The 18,578-nt window shown below is 39.1% G+C and overlaps 1 protein-coding gene across 1 annotated transcript in view; it reads right to left on the bottom strand.

Annotated features, from left to right (window-relative positions):
- C5H8orf82 (chromosome 5 C8orf82 homolog) overlaps positions 1–18,578 on the bottom strand; it is a 307,838-nt gene that overhangs the window by 277,670 nt on the left and 11,590 nt on the right. The window lies entirely within an intron of this gene.

Genomic DNA, 18,578 nt, shown 5'->3' with positions numbered 1-18,578 from the left:
CATACAGGCAATATGTAGCACTAAAGCCTAGTAACATTGTCGCTAAGAACCATAGGCCCCAAAACGTCTTCCCATATTTCCTATAGTGTAAACAGTGTGTTTCTAGGTTCCCCACAGTGTTTGTCTTTACCCCATGAGTCAGTCAAGCTTTCTGTGAATAGAGCTCTAATTAAATCCCTACCGCTTGTATTTTTGTGCTCAGATTACAGTCGGATAGTTTGCGTGCATTATGTATAGGGCGGACAAAAGCTCAGAAATATGAATTATAAAAGAATTAAAACAAATATTATGTCTCTAACTACTTCCTGTCACACTATTAACCACTAAACTGCCATAACCCCCCACTGTAAAACCTATTATTTATCAAAAAACTGCCACAAGCCCCAATATCTAAAGCTGTTATTAACTCCTAAACCCACAACTCAAAAAACACCCTCAGCTAAAAAATAAAAAATATTTCTATTAATCCTTGAAAAATAACCACTATTAACCCCTAAACTACCACAAACTCCCCTCCAAAAAAAGAAAAGAAAGCTCAGCTAAAAAAACACTAACCACCTTTTAAAACAACTTTATTTGTCAAACAAAGTAAGCACATACACACTTCTTGTCAAAGCTGGAGGGAAGCCCTCTTTTATGTCTATCAAACAAAAATAGAAAATAACGTTAAAGGGACAGTCTACTCCAAAAATGTTATTGTTTAAAAAGATAGATAACCCCTTTTATTACCCATTCCCCAGTTTTGCATAACTAACACTGTTATATTAATATACATATTACCTCTGTGATTACCTTGTATCTATGACTCTGCAGACTGCCCCCTTACCTCAGTGCTTTTGACAGACAGGCAGTTTAGCCAATCACTGAAGACTCCTAAATAACTCCACGGGAGTGAGCACAATGTTATCTATATGACACACATGAACTAGTACTGTCTAACTGTGAAAAACTTTCAAAATGCTCTGAGCTGAGAGGCGGTTTTCAATGGTTTTAGAAATCAGTTTGAGCCTAGCTAGGTTTAGCTTTTCAAAAATACCACCAAGGGAGCAAAGCAAATTTGATGATAAAAGTAAATTGGAAAGTTGTTTAAAATTGCATGCCCTATCTGAATCATGACAGTTTAATTTTGACTAGACTGTCCCTTCAAATATAAACTGCTACTTATGAATTGTAAATCCTTAGGGTGAAGACGCAACCTAAAGTTAAGATTTTTTTTGGTTTGTTTTAAATCCCTTAACTGTGGAGTCATTTTTAACCATATTCTAGAGTTTTTAGCTGCTGCTCACATTTAATTCCCACTGTAGGTGCTTTGTCGGTGAGAAACCTGCACACATAATATTATTGGGGAGTTTTTAGCAGACAGTAGATTCCAACTAGAACATTATTTTATGTGTATATCATGACCTCTACAACAAAATGTGTGAAGAAAATGTACATTTGTTTTGTAAGGTGGTGAGAGTCCACTACTCCTGGGATTTAACGCCTGGCCACTAGGAGACAAAGATTACCCAAAACTCCAAGAGTATTCAATCCCTCCCACCTCACTGATCAGTCAGTTAGTTCTAATCTTTGTCACTCAGGAGGTGGGTGAAGAATGCTGCAGATTCTTCACTGAGAGGGGTCCTCACACCGACTTGAGGCCTGTTATTTCCCCTCCCAGAGCTGCTACAGAAAGACAGAGAGGGTATTTGAGTATAGGGTAGTGACATAAGGCTCCTGGTGTAGGAGTTAGTCACAAGCTTCCAACAGGTGTCACAGGTCCCCTAGCCTCCCTTGTTGGGTCACCAAATACTCCTAAAAGTGATCCTCTGCTGTGACGTACACAGCGCTGGATGGGCTTTCTACTGAGTGCAGAAGGTAAGCTCACTAGATTGACTGCAACTAAGAGCAAGTACAGTTTCACTCTCTCAGCCCAATGGCTATTAGAAGGTACATTATTGCCAGTACATTATAGCCAGAGGACAAAGGTTCTTTATACAGTGAACCACTTTATTTATGAGAGCTACTGTATGTGATATGGAAGTGTCCGGTAACTAATAACAGTATATTTTAATTCTTTTTCTTTATATGAAAAACATATTTTAACCATAACTGTAAATATATTTACTGTTTTCCCCTCATCAAGCATTTCTTTCTTTCATGTAATTGGCAAGAGTCCATGAGCTAGTGACATATGGGATATAAAATCCTACCAGGAGGGGCAAAGTTTCCCAAACCTCAAAATGCCTATAAATACACCCCCCACCACACTTACAATTCAGTTTTACAAACTTTGCCTCCTATGGAGGTGGTGAAGTAAGTTTGTGCTAAGATTTCTACGCTGATATGCGCTTCTTAGCATTTTGAAGCCCGATTCCTCTCAGAGTACAGTGAATGTCAGAGGGATGTGAAGGGAGTATCACCTATTGAATACAATGGTCATCCTAACGGGGATCTATTTCATAGGTTCTCTGTTATCGGTCATAGAGATTCATCTCCTACCTCCCTTATTCAGATTGACGATATACTCTCATATTCCATTACCTCTACTGATAACTGTTTTAGTACTGGTTTGGTTATCTGCTATATGTGGATGAGTGTCTTTCGGTAATTATGTTTTCATTACTTAAGACACTCTCAGCTATGGTTTGGCACTTTATGCATTAATATAAAGTTCTAAATATATGTATCGTACTTATTTTTGCCATGAGTCAGGTTTATGTATGTTTCCTTTTGCAGACTATCAGTTTCATATTTGGGAAAAAAAACATATTTAGGAAAATATTTTTCTTACCTGGGGTATAGTCTTTTTTTCAATTGACTGCTTTTTCATTTAATTTTGCGGGCAAACTTATGCTCGCGAGGGCGCAAAATGCCAAAGTTTATTGCGTCATTCTTGGCGCGAGAATTTTTTTGGCACAAAGGTACGTCGGATGACGCAAATTCGTCATTTCCAGCGTCATAGTTGACTCCGAGTTCCTTGCACAAGGTTGCGTCTACAATGACCCAAATGTGTCATTTCCGGATGTTGTTAGCGCCAAAAAAAATTCAGTTTGCATTGTGCGTCATACTTGGCGTCAAATAATTTCATTATTTAAAACCCCATTCCTATATGCCAGAGGGCTATGCTGTTTGCATTTTTTCCCATTCCTGAAACTGCCATATAAGGAAATTGATCATTTTTATTTATATGTTGTTTTTTCTCTTACATTTGCAAGATGTCTCAATCTGATCCTGTCTCAGAAACCACAGTTGGAATTCTGCTGCCTGATAACAGTTCTACCAAAGCTAAGTGCAAGTTCCTTGAAGGGACAAATCTCTGCTCTTTCTGTTTTATTTCACTGAAAGATTGCTAAGCTGCCTGATATTCACTGTTTTGTACAGGCTTTGGTCTGTAATAAGCCTCTCATTAAAACAATCTCTCCTCCTTGGAGTCTTAATTTGGTTTTGAAGGCTTTTTTAGGCTCCTCTGTTTGAGCCTATGCATTATTTTGACATTAAACTACTTTCTTGGAAAGTGTTGTTCCTTTTGGTCATCTCTAGAAGAGTTTCCGAATTATCTGCTCTTTCTTGTGAATCTCCTTTTCTGATTTTCCATCAGGATAAGGCAGTTTTGCGGACTTCATTTACATTTTTACCTAAGGTTGTGAATTCTAACAACATTAATAGAGAAATTGTTGTCCCTTCTTTGTGTCCTAATCCTAAGAATTCTTTGGAGAGATCCTTGCATTCTTTGGATGTGGTAAGCTTTGAAATATTTTGTTGACGCTACTAAAGATTTCAGGAAGACTTCTAGTCTATTTGTTATCTTTTCTGGTTCTAGGAAAGGTCAGAAGGCTTCTGCCATTTCCTTGGCATCTTGGTTAAAGCTTTTGATTCATCAGGCTTATTTGGAGTCGGGTCAGGCCCTGCCTCAGAGAAGTACAGCTCATTCTACTAGATCAGTCTCCACTTCATGGGCTTTTAAGAATGAAGCTTCAGTTGATCAGATTTGCAAAGCAGCAACTTGGTCTTCTTTGCATACATTTACTAAATTCTACCGTTTTGATGTATTTGCTTCTTCGGAAGCAGTTTTTGGTAGAAAAGTTTTTCAGGCAGCTGTTTCAGTTTGATTCCTCTGCTTATGTTTAAGTTTTTTCTTTTCATTATGAGAATAAACTTATATTTTGGGTTGTGGATTAATTTTTTTAAGTGGAAAATGGCTGTTATTATTTGTATCCCTCCCTCTCTAGTGACTCTTCTGTGGAGTTCCACATCTTGGACTCTTGCCAAATACATGAAAGAAAACATAATTTATGCAAGAACTTACCTGATAAATTAATTTCTTTCATATTGGCAAGAGTCCATGAGACCCACCCTTTTTATAGTGGTTATGATTTTTTGTATAAAGCACAATTATTTCCAAATTCCTTTGTTGATGCTTTTTACTCTTTTCTTTATCACCCCACTACTTGGCTATTCGTTAAACTGAATTGTGGCTGTGGTGAGTGGTGTATTTATAGGCATTTTGAGGTTTGGGAAACTTTGCCCCTCCTGGTAGGATTGTATATCCCATACGTCACTAGCTCATGGACTCTTGCCGGGTGCCATTATGAAGTAGCCCAACGGGGGCAGTGTAATATTTACTAATATGTCATTTTATGCTATACAAAGCACAAATTAATTGCATAATGAAACAAAATGTATTTAACGATAATTTGTGCAATAAAAATTAAACATTTTTAATATTAGTTTAAAAGGGACACTCAAGTCAAAATAAACTTATGACTCAGAGCAGCAGTTTTAAGAATATTTTCAATTTACTTCCATTTTCAAATTTAGCACAGTCTTTTTATATTCACACTTATTGGGGAACAATATCCTACTGAGTATGTGCACAAGCTCACAGGGTATACGTATACTGGTCTGATTGGCTGATGTCTGTCACATGATACAGGGGGTGGGAAAAGGGGGGAGAATCTACTGCTTATCCAAAGTTCATTGTAAGTGATACTGCATTGTCTTTTTATGATGCACTTGTTAATTATGCAATTCTGCTGTATTTAGTGGTCCTTTAATATTAGCTAAAATATTGCACCTGCTAAAAGGGTCCTGGGGAGAACCCTTGTTTATAGCGCCCATTTCCTCATACTATGCAGTCCTTTTTTGTTAGGGGTTATTGTGGCATTTGATGTATTTGGGGAGGCGGGAGTTAAGTGTTTTCCCTGTCTTATGGCTTGAGAGGGTGTTTTGTTTAGCTGGTCGGAGCCTCTGTGCAGCGGTGTCTTACAGTCGCCATTTACATTTCTTGCTTGGAGGGGGTAAGATAGCTCAAAACTCCAAGAGTTTGGGATAACGTTATATTTTCTATGCTAAATTTAGTATTTTTTTACCTTAGCATTTCTATAGTGCACTTGCAGTTTTTATCCCTGAATTGCTGGCTTGTTTTATTACAATCTTCAGCTTATTTAGTGGCGATTTACATTTATTTTTCTCTGTCTGAACCTAGTTTAAAGTATGGAGCGAGTTAGAACTGTGCCAACTTCTGTCATTTCAACTCCTTTAGAGAACAGATCCTCTGATACTGCTGGGCAATATAAATAGGTTTTCACAAGATTCTAATTGTTGTTCCCCCTTGTGCAGTGCTAATTAACCTGCTACTGCGTTTGTCTCTAAAGGTTTATGTCCTTCTCTAGGTTAAGCCCCCTTAAGTAAGTGTTAGAGATCCAAGTCTGATGTTTGTCCTTCTATGGAGTTACCTTGTCATTCTGTATCTCTGAAGTTTATTCCACTTAGGAATTCTCTGAAAGACTCAGATTCCCCAGATCTGTCTTCTGGGGCCGTATATATATATCTGATGAGCTAGAATCTGCTTCTGATCATGACACAGATTCATCTTATTTTATATTAAATTTAGATAATTTATTCCAGTTACTTAAATGGACATGAAACGCAAAAAAATTCTTTCATGATTCAGACAGATGATGCAATTTTAAACAACTTTCCAAATTACTGCTATTATTTAATTTGCTTCCTTCTCTTGTTATCCTTTGCTGAAATATGTATCTAGGCAAGCTCAGAAGCAGCAAAGAACCTAGATTCTCGCTGCTGATTGGTGGATGCATATATCTATATATATATATAAAACACAATTTATGCTTACCTGATAAATTTATTTCTCTTGTGGTGTATCCAGTCCATGGATCATCCATTACTTGTGGGATATTCTCATTCCCAACAGGAAGTTGCAAGAGGACACCCAACAGCAGAGCTGTAATATAGCTCCTCCCCTAACTGTCATAACCAGTCATTCGACCGAAAACAAGACGAGAAAGGAGGAACCATAGGGTGTAGTGGTTACTGTAGTTTAAATTTAAAAATTACCTGCCTTAAAATGACAGGGCGGGCCGTGGACTGGATACACCACAAGAGAAATAAATTTATCAGGTAAACATAAATTGTGTTTTCTCTTGTAAGGTGTATCCAGTCCACGGATAATCCATTACTTGTGGGATACCAATACCAAAGCTAAAGTACACGGATGAAGGGAGGGACAAGGCAGGAACTTAAATGGAAGAAACCACTGCCTGTAAAACCTTTCTCCCAAATATAGCCTCCAAAGAAGCAAAAGTATCAAATTTGTAAAATTTTGAAAAAGTATGAAGCGAAGACCAAGTCGCCGCCTTGCAAATCTGTTCAACAGAAGCCTCATTTTTAAAGGCCCAAGTGGAAGCCACAGCTCTACTGGAATGAGCTGTAATCCTTTCAGGAGGCTGCTGTCCAGCAGTCTCATAGGCTAAGCGGATTAAGCTTCTTAGCCAAAAAGAAAAAGAGGTTGCCAAAGCCTTTTGACCTCTCCTCTGTCCAGAGTAGACAACAAACAAAGCAGATGTGTTTGACGAAAATCTTTAGTAGCTTGTAAGTAAAACTTTAAAGCACGGACCACGTCCAGATTGTGTAACACAAGGATGGAACCACAATCTCTTGATTGATATTCTTGTTAGATACCACCTTAGGTAAGAACCCAGGTTTGGTACGCAGGACTACCTTATCCGTATGAAAAATCAGATAAGGAGAATCACATTGTAAGGCAGATAGCTCAGAGACTCTACGAGCCAAGGAAATAGCTACCAAAAAAAAAAAAAAAAAAAAGAACTTTCCAAGATAAAAGTTTGATATCTATGGAATGAAGAGGTTCAAACGGAACTCCTTGAAGAACCAAGTTTAAGCTCTATGGTGGAGCAACAGGTTTAAACACAGGCTTGATTCTAACTAAAGCCTGACAAAATGCCTGAACATCTGGAACATCTGCCAGACGCTAGTGCAAAAGAATAGACAGAGGAAAAATCTGTCCCTTTAAGAAACTAGCCGACAATCCTTTTTCCAAACTTTCTTGGAGAAAAGATAAAATCCTAGGAATCCTGACCTTACTCCATGAGTAACCCTTGGATTCACACCAATAAAGATATCTACGCCATACCTTATGGTAAATTTTCCTGGTGACAGGCTTTTGTGCCTGTATTAAGGTATCAATAACTGACTCGGAGAAGCCACGCTTTGATAAAATCAAGCGTTCAACCTCCAGGCAGTCAGCCTCAGAGAAATTAGATTTGGATGGTTGAAAGGACCCTGAAGTAGAAGGTCCTGTCTCAGAGGCAGAGACCATGGTGGAAAGGATGACATGTCCACTAGATCTGCATACCAGGTCCTGCGTGGCCACGCAGGTGCTATCAGAATCACCAATGCTCTCTCCTGCTTGATCTTGGCAATCAGTCGAGGGAGCAGAGGAAACGGTGGAAACACATAAGTCAGGTTGAAAGACCAGGGCGCTGCTAGAGTATCTATCAGTGTCGCCTTGGGATCCCTGGACCTTAACACGTAAGCTTGGCGTTCTGGCGAGACGCCATGAGATCCAGTTCTGGTTTGCCCCAACGGAGAATCAGTTGTGCAAATACCTCCGGATGGAGTTCCCACTCTCCCGGATGAAAAGTCTGACGACTTAGAAAATCCGCCTCCCAGTGCTCTACAACTGGGATATGGATAGCTGATAGGTGGCAAGAGTGAATCTCTGCCCAGTGAATTGTTTTTGAAACTTCTAACATCTCTAGGGAACTTCTTGTTCCCCCTCGATGGTTGATGCAAGCTACAGTCGTGATGTTGACCGACTGAAATCTGATGTACCTCAGAGTTGCTAACTGAGGCCAAACCTGAAGAGCCTTGAATTTCGCTCTTAGTTCCAGAATATTTATTGGAAGGAGAGACTCCTCCTGAGTCCACGATCCCTGAGCCTTCAGGGAGTTCCAGACTGCACCCCAACCTAGAAGGCTGGCATTTGTTGTTACAATAGTCCAATCTGGCCTGCGAAGGTCATACCTTTGGACAGATGGACCCGAGATAGCCACCAGGGAAGAGGATCCCTGGTCTCTTGGTCCAGATTCAGTTGAGGGGCCAAATCTGTGTAATCCCCGCTCCACTGACTGAGCCTGCATAGTTTCAGCGGTCTGAGATGTAAGCGTGCAAACGGCACTATGTCCATTGCCGCTACCATTAAGCCGATTACTTCCATACACTGAGCCACCAAAGGGCGCGGAATGGAATGAAGAACCCGACAGGAATTTAGAAGCTTTGATAACCTGGACTCCGTCAAGGTAAATTTTTATTTCTATAGAATCTATCAGAGTCCCAAGAAAGGAAACTCTTGTTAGTGGGGATAGAGAACACTTTTCCTCGTTCACTTTCCACCCATGCGACCTCAGAAATGCCAGTACTACGTCCGTATGAGACTTGGCAATTTGGAAGTATGACGCCTGTATCAGGATGTCGTCTAAATAAGGGGCTACTGCTATGCCCCGCGGCCTTAGTACCGCCAAAAGCGACCCTAGAACCTTTGTAAAGATTCTTGGGGCTGTAGCTAATCCAAAGGGAAGAGCTACAACTGGTAATGCCTGTCTTGAAAGGCAAACCTAAGAAACCGATGATGATCTTTGTGTATCGGAATGTGAAGATAAGCATCCTTTAGATCCACTGTAGTCATATATTGACCCTCCTGGATCAGTGGTAGGATGGTACGAATAGTTTCCATCTTGAACGACGGAACTTTGAGGAATTTGTTTAAGATCTTTAGATCCAAAATCGGTCTGAACGTTCCCTCTTTTTTGGGAACCACAAACAGATTTGAGTAAAAACCCTGTTCCTGTTCCTCCTTTGGAACTGGATGGATCACTCCCATAACTAGGAGGTCTCGTACACAGTGTAAGAATGCCTCTCTCTTTATCTGGTTTGCAGATAATTGTGAAAGGTGAAATCTCCCTTTTGGGGGGGAAGCTTTGAAGTCCAGAAGATATCCCTGGGATATAATTTCCAACGCCCAGGGATCCTGAACATCTCTTGCCCACGCCTGGGTGAAGAGTGAAAGTCTGCCCCCTACTAGATCCGTTACCGGATAGGGGGTCGTTCCTTCATGCTGTCTTAGAGGCAGCAGCAGGCTTTTTGACCTGCTTACCTTTTTTCCAGGTCTGGTTTGGTCTCCAGACCGTCTTGGATTGAGCAAAAGTTCCCTCTTGTTTATTATTAGAGGAAGTTGATGCCGCACCTGCCTTGAAGTTTCAAAAGGCACGAAAATTAGACTGTTTGGCCCTAGGTTTGGACCTGTCCTGAGGAAGGGCACGACCTTTTCCTCCCGTGATATCAGCAATAATCTCCTTCAAACCAGGCCCGAATAGGGTCTGCCCCTTGAAGGGAATGTTAAGTAGCTTAGATTTTAAAGTCACGTCAGCTGACCATGATTTAAGCCATAGCGCTCTGCGCGCCTGTATAGCAAAACCAGAATTCTTAGCCGTTAGTTTATTCAAATGAACAATGGCATCAGAAATAAAATAATTGGCTAGCTTAAGTTTGCCAAGAATGTCATCCAATGGAGTCGCTACCTGTAAAGCCTCTTCCAGAGACTCAAACCAGTACGCCGCAGCAGCAGTGACAGGGGCAATGCATGCAAGGGGCTGTAGGATAAAACCTTGTTGAATAAATATTTTCTTAAGGTAACCTTCTAATTTTTTATCCATTGGATCTAAAAAAGCACAACTGTCCTCGACAGGGATAGTAGTACGCTTTGCTAGAGTAGAAACTGCTCCCTCCACCTTAGGGACTGTCTGCCATAAGTCCCGTGTGGTGGCGTCTATTGGAAAACATTTTTCTAAAAATAGGAGGGGAAGAGAACGGCACACCTGGTCTATCCCATTCCTTATTAATAATTTCTGTAAACCTTTTAGGTATTTGGAAAAACATCAGTACACACTGGCACTGCAAAGTATTTATCCAGTCTACACAATTTCTCTGGCACTGCAATGGTATCACAGTCATTCAGAGCAGCTAAAACCTCCCTAAGCAACACGCGGAGGTGTTCAAGCTTAAATTTAAATGTAGAAATATTAGAATCAGGTATCTTTCCTGAGTCATTAACATCACCCACTGACTGAAGCTCTCCTTCCTCAGCTTCTGCATATTGTGAGGCAGTATCAGACATGGTTCTTAAAGCGTCAGTATGCTCTGCATTTTGTCTCACCCCAGAGCTATCTCACTAACCTCTAAGTTCAGGTAGTCTGGCTAATAGCGCTGACAGTGTATTATCCATGACTGCCGCCATGTCTTGTAAAGTAAACGCTATGGGCGCCCTAGATGTACTTGGCGCCATTTGAGCGTGAGTCCCTTGGGCGGGAGTCAAAGGGTCTGACACGTGGGGAGAGTTAGTCGGCACTCAAAAAGAATATGATCTTTATTACATAAAATGAAATCAGTACATTTGGTACACATTCTAAGAGGGGGTTCCACCATGGCTTTTAAACATAATGAACAAGGAGTTTCTTCTATGTCAGACATATTTATACAGACTAGCAATGAGACTAGCAAGCTTGGAAAACACTTTAAATCAAGTTAACAAGCAAATATAAAAAACGGTACTGTGCCTTTAAGAGAAACAAATTTTGTCAGAATTTGAAAAACAGTGAAAAAATGCAGTAAATCAAACGAAATTTTTACAGTGTATGTAATAGGCTAGCAGAGCATTGCATCCACTTGCAAATGGATGATTAACCCCTTAGTTCAAAAAACGGATAAAAAAAAAACAAAACAAAAAAAAAAACGAAATAGACGTTTTTTAACAGTCACAACCAACTGCCACAGCAAGCTGTGGTCCTACCTTCCCCAATAAACGACTTTGGAAAGCCTTTGGGCCCTTTAGAGATGTCCTATAGCATTCAGAGGGCCTTTGAGGGAAGCTGGATGTCACAGTTTGTAATTTTAACTGCACCAACTGTAACTTTTATACTATAACAGTGGAAAGCCTCAGTAAAACTGTTTCTAGTCAAAATTTAAGCCAGCCATGTGGAAAAAAACTAGGCCCCAATAAAGTTTTATCACCAAAGCATATATAAAAACGATTAAACATGCCAGCAAACGTTTTATATTGCAATATCATAAGGGTATTACCCCTGGGAGTAAGCATGATACCAGTCGTTATTAAATCACTGTATTCAGGCTTAACTTACATTAATCCGGTATCAGCAGCATTTTCTAGTGTTTTCCATCTCTAGAAAAAATTATAACTGCACATACCTGATAGCAGAATAAACTGCACGCCATTCTCTCTCTGAAGTTACCTCATCTGTGTAATTCCCTCAGACATATTTGAGAACAGCGATGGATCTTAGTTACAACCTGCTAAGATCATAGAAACCTCAGGCAGATTCTTCTTCTATTTACTGCCTGAGATAAAATAGCACAACTCTGGTACTATTTAAAAATAACAAACTTTTGATTGAAGAAAATAAACTTGCTATATTTAACCACTCTCTCCTACAACGACCTAGCTTGTTGAGAGTTGCAAGAGAATGACTGGCTATGACAGTTAGGGGAGGAGCTATATTACAGCTCTGCTGTTGGGTGTCCTCTTGCAACTTCCTGTTGGGAATGAGAATATCCCACAAGTAATGGATGATCCGTGGACTGGATACACCTTACAAGAGAAATATATATATATACACATACACACACACACACACATATATATATATATATATATATATATATATATATATATATATATATATATATATATATACACATATACATTTAGTAGCAGTTATGATTGTCTTATATGTGTGCGCCTGTGTGCAAACACTGGCTTAATATCTACCAAATGACAATGGTCTTAGTAGTATTTGTATTTCTATGTCTATGTTTATATAAAGAAATGTATAGAAAAAAAAGTTTTTTAGTTTTTAAAGAATTTTCATAGAATAATATCTTAAAAATATAAGTTCTAATTCAAAAATAAAAATAAAAAATAATAATAAAAATATATACAAAGATTATTGGTTAAAAATAATATTCTTTTATTAGAATCAATATAAAACAGTCAGTCGAAATTGCTTAATCTTAAAGTGGTTATGTGAGAAAGTTGGTACCAACCAATTGTATTGGTTGATATATGTGTGTAAAATTAGCAAGTCCAGTTTATACCTTGGTAGGTATTTAAAAATACTTTTTGTAAAAGATTTGGCTTTTCGCTCATAAAATGCACCAAAGGTAGAAAATAAGGTATAATTGGTAGAAATACAGTTGTTAGAGATCGTTGTTGAAGACAACTATTGACACCTGGTTCAACAATAGGTGTTTATTTTCAGCCTTTTTGAAATAAGCCTTTTTGTGATATGACCAAAAGATTTAGGCTAGGTGTTTGAGCCGTTTTCTGTATGTCACAGTAATTATATCACAATAGTTATTGAACACTTAGCTTGTCTTTTGCGATATTATTAATCAACAGACTTTGAATAAGGTACCTTATTTGCAGTTCCAAGTCATATAAGAAGGTTCTTGCGTGTCCAAATGAGGTATAGATGAGAAACTTTCTTTGTCCTTTCAAAGTTTCTAGGAGTGCTTGTTGCAGCGTGTATGTCTCCTGTGAAAGTTGCCTCTGTCACTTCCGTGTCCGGTCTTGACACGCCCACCAAATGCGAGATTGAGAAAGGCTCTTTGGAGCTGAAACGCGTTGCTTTGGATACAGACTGCTTACTGATCACCTTGGATACAGACTGCTTACACTGCACTGGAGAAACCTTGCTCTTTACCTATCTGTCAATCTCGCATTTGGTGGGCGTGTCAAGACCGGACACGGAAGTGACAGAGGCAACTTTCACAGGAGACATACACGCTGCAACAAGCGCTCCTAGAAACTTTTTAAAGGGAACAACTTGCAGCATTTAAATTCTAACAATTGGCAAAGCACAACAATATTATTTACATGAGAAAGCATAGCTAATACATGAAAACTATACACAAAATAGGATTCATCTCCTGGACACTCATCAAAACCACATATATATGTGCCCTATAGGATTATCCATATTTCACTTAGTACCTACATAGGGAAATAGTTCATTTAACATTTTGAACGTATACCTCCATATATTAATGGCCACACTAAGGTCTCAGACCTCTCCAAGGCAGCGTACCTTCTGACAAGCTCCAGGACCTGAGGGCATGTTCAGACTTCTAGTTCCCTTCTCAGCTGCAGGCTAGAGAAAAAGCAGTTGGCTACAGATAGGAGGTAGTACAGGCTTATAAAAACCATGTGCTACGGCTAGCTTTTTGGGACGTCATAGGCATCCTGGCACCTTTGTTGAGTCCTGAAATATACAATATTTAAAATATCTAACAATAATGTATCAATTAGATGACCTGAATTTGAAGCTGGAACCAGTAGCACAGGAGAAAAACAACTTTCTTTAGTCACAAACTATAAAGAATTATCCTTAGACAAACCAAGAGGTCACAGCCAGCCATGTAGTCCTAAACCCACTGTGTATAAAGCAAATTATTAGGCAAGTACGCAAATCAAGGCAAAGCTCCAGAGATCAGTAACTAAAGAATCAGCCCAGTAGGTTCATATCTCAGTAGTAAAACAAGTAGCATAATCCAAAAACTTTGCCAAGGTCAGTGTCCAGGTAACAAGTCAGGAATAGGTACGCGTCATGAGACCGTAACCAAGCACTGAAAGGGAGTCTGAGCGAACCTTTAACATATCCCACTCAGTTTTAGTGCCAGACAAGGTCAGAGGTCACAATTAAAAAGAACATAAGAAGCTAACAAATGTGCACACCTTAATGGAAGAAGTACAGGAAATAGCATACACATCAATGGAGCCGGTCTTGCTAAACCAGTATTACTGCAGAGGAAGACTCGCCCACAGCGGCACTCCTGGATCTCCAGAAAACGCAACCCTTGGCCCACTAAAACAGGGAGCCGTCCCTACTCACAACTCAGGTCATGCTGTGAAGAAACTTAGGTAAGTGCAGTGTGGCTTCCGCTGCGCTGTGAAACTTTACACTAACCATAAAAAAAGATACAAATATTAAATTAGATATAAATTAAACAAAATTCTGATTTCCCAGAGGTGGGGATTGAGACATTTTTTGACAATGTAAAACACCAAACATAACACATAATATGTTATCTATTTTTACACTCAGCCAGTTCTCACATTTATTTTGATACCTGTAATTGTTTTAATTAGTTAGAGAAACATGGTTCTATGAACGTCAACATCAGCAACACAACCATGGCAATCACTTAGTTATACAGACATAAAATCTGCAATCTAAATGGTAGGAATACAGTCTCTCAAATGATACATTTCTATGGTGAGTGGGTAATAAAGAACTCTTTAAAATCACTGCTACACACAAAACACAAACAGGGGAAAGGAGTTCATTAATTTAAATACAGCACCAAACTATATTTTCTCTGTGCAAGAACATATTATGATAGCCAATCCTACAACAGAAGCATACACAAATAGAATTCAACTGCTATTTTATTAAAGGTCATTGACTTCACATGGGTCCAACATAACAAACAATACATATCTATGTCTGCACCTGATGTTTAAATACAGAATCATAGCACCCTCTACTGGATATTCACATATTACATCATCCTATCAAACTCAAAAGCATTTCAAATCATACATACAAATTTATAAACACCCCGAGGAGAACCCAGACATTAAAGGGACAGTAAACGTTCATGACTCTGCTGACCTCTTGTCTTATTTGGAGTAGACAAGGAGATAAATCGCCAGTTGTTATAAAGTTTCCTTAGGATCCTACTTTAAAAGGTACAAAAAGAACAGGTGGCTTAACTGAGCACTGAGACATAAAATGGTTAATTGTGAAGAATCCTATTTGACTGGAAATTAACCCTTTACCTAAAGGACATAAAAATGAGCCGATGCCGCCTTATAGAACAAGGCCCAGCCGCAGTCTACACTTTCTTATACAGTTATGTTCTTGTATAAGTGTTGCTTCTGAAATAGGCTTCTTACTCATTCTCTTGGTAGCCTTTTTTGAAGAGTATACCTAGGTCGGTTCAAAAGAGGCTGATTGGTGGCTACACATATATGCCTAATAGGCTTTCAGCAGGCTCTCAGTAGTACATTACCGCTGCTTCAACAAAGGAAAACAAGAAAATGAAGCAAATTAGATAATATAAGAAAATGGGAAAGTTGTTTAAAGTCCCTTTAAAGTTACTGTGCATGATCCGCTTACATATTAATAAACATATTTTTTTTAGTAAAAAGTTACATTTCGAGTTTGTACTGACTGTTCAGGCAGGATCGCACTGATATCCTTAAAAGGGATAGGAAAGTCAAAATTAAACTTGCATGATTCAGATATAAAGCAGGTCATTTTAAGATACTTTTAAATTCACTTTAATTTTTAAATGTGCTTAGTTCTCTTAGTACCCCTTAACCCCTTAATGACCGAGGACGTACGCCATACGTCCTCAGAAAAAAAACAGTTAACGCCTGAGGACGTATGGCGTACGTCCTCGGTTTGGAAAGCAGCTGGAAGCGATCCTCATCGCTTCCAGCTGCTTTCCGGTTATTGCAGGATGCCTCAATATCGAGGCATCCTGCAATAACAATTTGTACCCCTCCGGTGCAGAGAGCCACTCTGTGGCCCTCTCTACACCGGACATCGATGGCCGCAATCGTTGGTGGGTGGGAGCTGCAGTGGGAGGCGGGTGGGCGGCCATCGATGGTTTCTGACACACAGAGGGGGGCGGGAAAGTCAGGGGCGCGCACAGACACGCGCGCGTGCACGGGGAGGGAGCGGGTGGGAACCACTTACACTACACTATGTAAGTGGGAGGAAGAGGGGGGATAATTGCCCCAAAAAAAGTAATCTAAGGGATCTGGGAGGGGGTGGGGGTTGGTCGTGGGGAAGCTACACTACAGAAAACCATAAAAAAATAAAATAAAAAAGAGAAAATATATTGTAAACTGGGTACTGGCAGACAGCTGCCAGTACCCAAGATGGCCACCAATAATGCAGAGGGGGGGTTAGAGAGCTGTTTTGGGGGGGGGGGGGGATCCTACAAAGCATATGTAAATATGCTAAATATTTTTTTTATTTTTTATTTTAAAAAAAAAACGTTTATTTTAGTACTGGCAGACTTTCTGCCAGTACTTAAGATGGCGGGGACAATTGTGGGGTGGGGGAGGGAAGGGAGCTGTTTGGGAGGGATCAGGGGGTCTGATGTGTCAGGTGGGAGGCTGATCTCTACACTAAAGCTAAAATTAACCCTGCAAGCTCCCTACAAACTACCTAATTAACACCTTCACTGCTAGCCATAATACACGTGTGATGCGCAGCAGCACTTAGCGGCCTTCTAATTACCAAAAAGCAAAGCCAAAGTCATATATGTCTGCTATTTCTGAACAAAGGGGATCCCAGAGAAGCATTTACAATTATTTGTGCCATAATTGCACATGCTGTTTGTAAATAATTTCAGTGAGAAACCTAAAATTGTGAAAACTTTTGCGTTTTTTTTTTTTAATTTGATCGCATTTGGCGGTGAAATGGTGGCATGAAATATACCAAAATGGGCCTAGATCAATACTTGGGGTTGTCTACTACACTACACTGAAGCTAAAATTAACCCTAGAAGCTCCCTACATGCTCCCTAATTAACCCCTTCACTGCTGGGCATAATACACGTGTGGTGCGCAGTCGCATTTAGCAGCCTTCTAATTAGTAAAAAGCAAAACCAAAGCCATATATGTCTGCTATTTATGAACAAAGGGGATCCCAGAGAAGCATTTACAACCATGTATGCTATAATTGCATAAGTTTTTTGTAAATAATTTCAGTGAGAAACCTAAAGTTTGTGAAAAAAATTGTGAAAAAGTGAACAATTTTTTTTATTTGATCGCATTTGGCGGTGAAACGGTGGCATGAAATATACCAAAATGGGCCTAGATTAATACTTTGGGATGTCTTCTAAAAAAAAATATATACATGTCAAGGGATATTCAGGGATTCCTGAAAGATATCAGTGTTCTAATGTAACTAGCGCTAATTTTGAAAAAAATTGGTTTGGAAATAGCAAAGTGCTACTTGTATTTATGGCCCTATAACTTGCAAAAAAAGCAAAAAACATGTAAACATTGGGTATTTCTAAACTCAGGACAAAATTTAGAAACTATTTAGCATGGGGGGTTTTTGGTGGTTGTAGATGTGTAACAGATTTTGGGGGTCAAAGTTAGAAAAAGTGTGTTTTTTTCCATTTTTTCCTCATATTTTATAAAAAAATTTATAGTAAATTATAAGATATGATGAAAATAATGGTATATTTTGAAAGTCCATTTAATGGCGAGAAAAACGGTATATAATATGTGTGGGTACAGTAAATGAGTAAGAGGAAAATTACAGCTAAACACAAACACTGCAGAAATGTAAAAATAGCCTTGGTCCCATACGGACAGAAAATGGAAAAGTGCTGTGGTCATTAAGGGGTTAAAAAAGTATACGCACATATCCTACACTAGCGGGAGCTAGCTGCTGATTGGTGCCTGCACACATTTGTCTCTTGCGATTGGCTGACTAGATGTGTTCAAATAGCTGCCAGTGTTCCTCCAGTAAAGGATAACAAGAGAATGAAGCACATTTGAAAATTGAAGTAAATTGGAAATGTTGAGTAAATTTGTATGTTCTATCCAAATCACAAAACTATATTTTGGGAATTTCCTGTCCCTTTAAGGAAAGTATTCCTGTGTGAAAAGTACAATTGGGCAGCACTTCTACTTGTTATCAATATGCTTTTAAACTACGAATCCTATACACTAATGAAATGTTGATTTATGATTGCAATTAATGTTGTGGACATGTAACTAATTATACAACTCCTCATAATGATGTTGTGTGCAATACATTAATATCATCTGATGTGAAAATAAACACATACTGAATGAATAAGCAGCTATGTTTTACCGTCACTTAGGTCATGTATTTCACTTGCAGGGAAGAAACATTATACAAATTCCTTTGTGTGTGAAGACAAACTGATGAGAACAGTGCTGATGGGGGGGGGGATCTGAAGGAAGCTCTGCGACACTCATATGTTGGAGAAATAACTTTCAGCTTAGGTAACATTTAGTGCAAGACACGGTGATGCAAGAAAATGCCTATTAAAATCATTGTTGTATTTTCTTTTCAATCAGAGCTTTAAATACTCAGTGGGAACAAAATGATTAAAGGGAAACAATTTTTTTTCATATGTTT

The sequence above is a fragment of the Bombina bombina genome, chromosome 5 (genome assembly GCF_027579735.1).
Source record: "Bombina bombina isolate aBomBom1 chromosome 5, aBomBom1.pri, whole genome shotgun sequence".
Lineage (NCBI taxonomy): Eukaryota > Metazoa > Chordata > Amphibia > Anura > Bombinatoridae > Bombina > Bombina bombina.
Note: the sequence above shows the minus strand (reverse complement) of the source record. Positions and strands in the feature narration are given on the sequence as shown.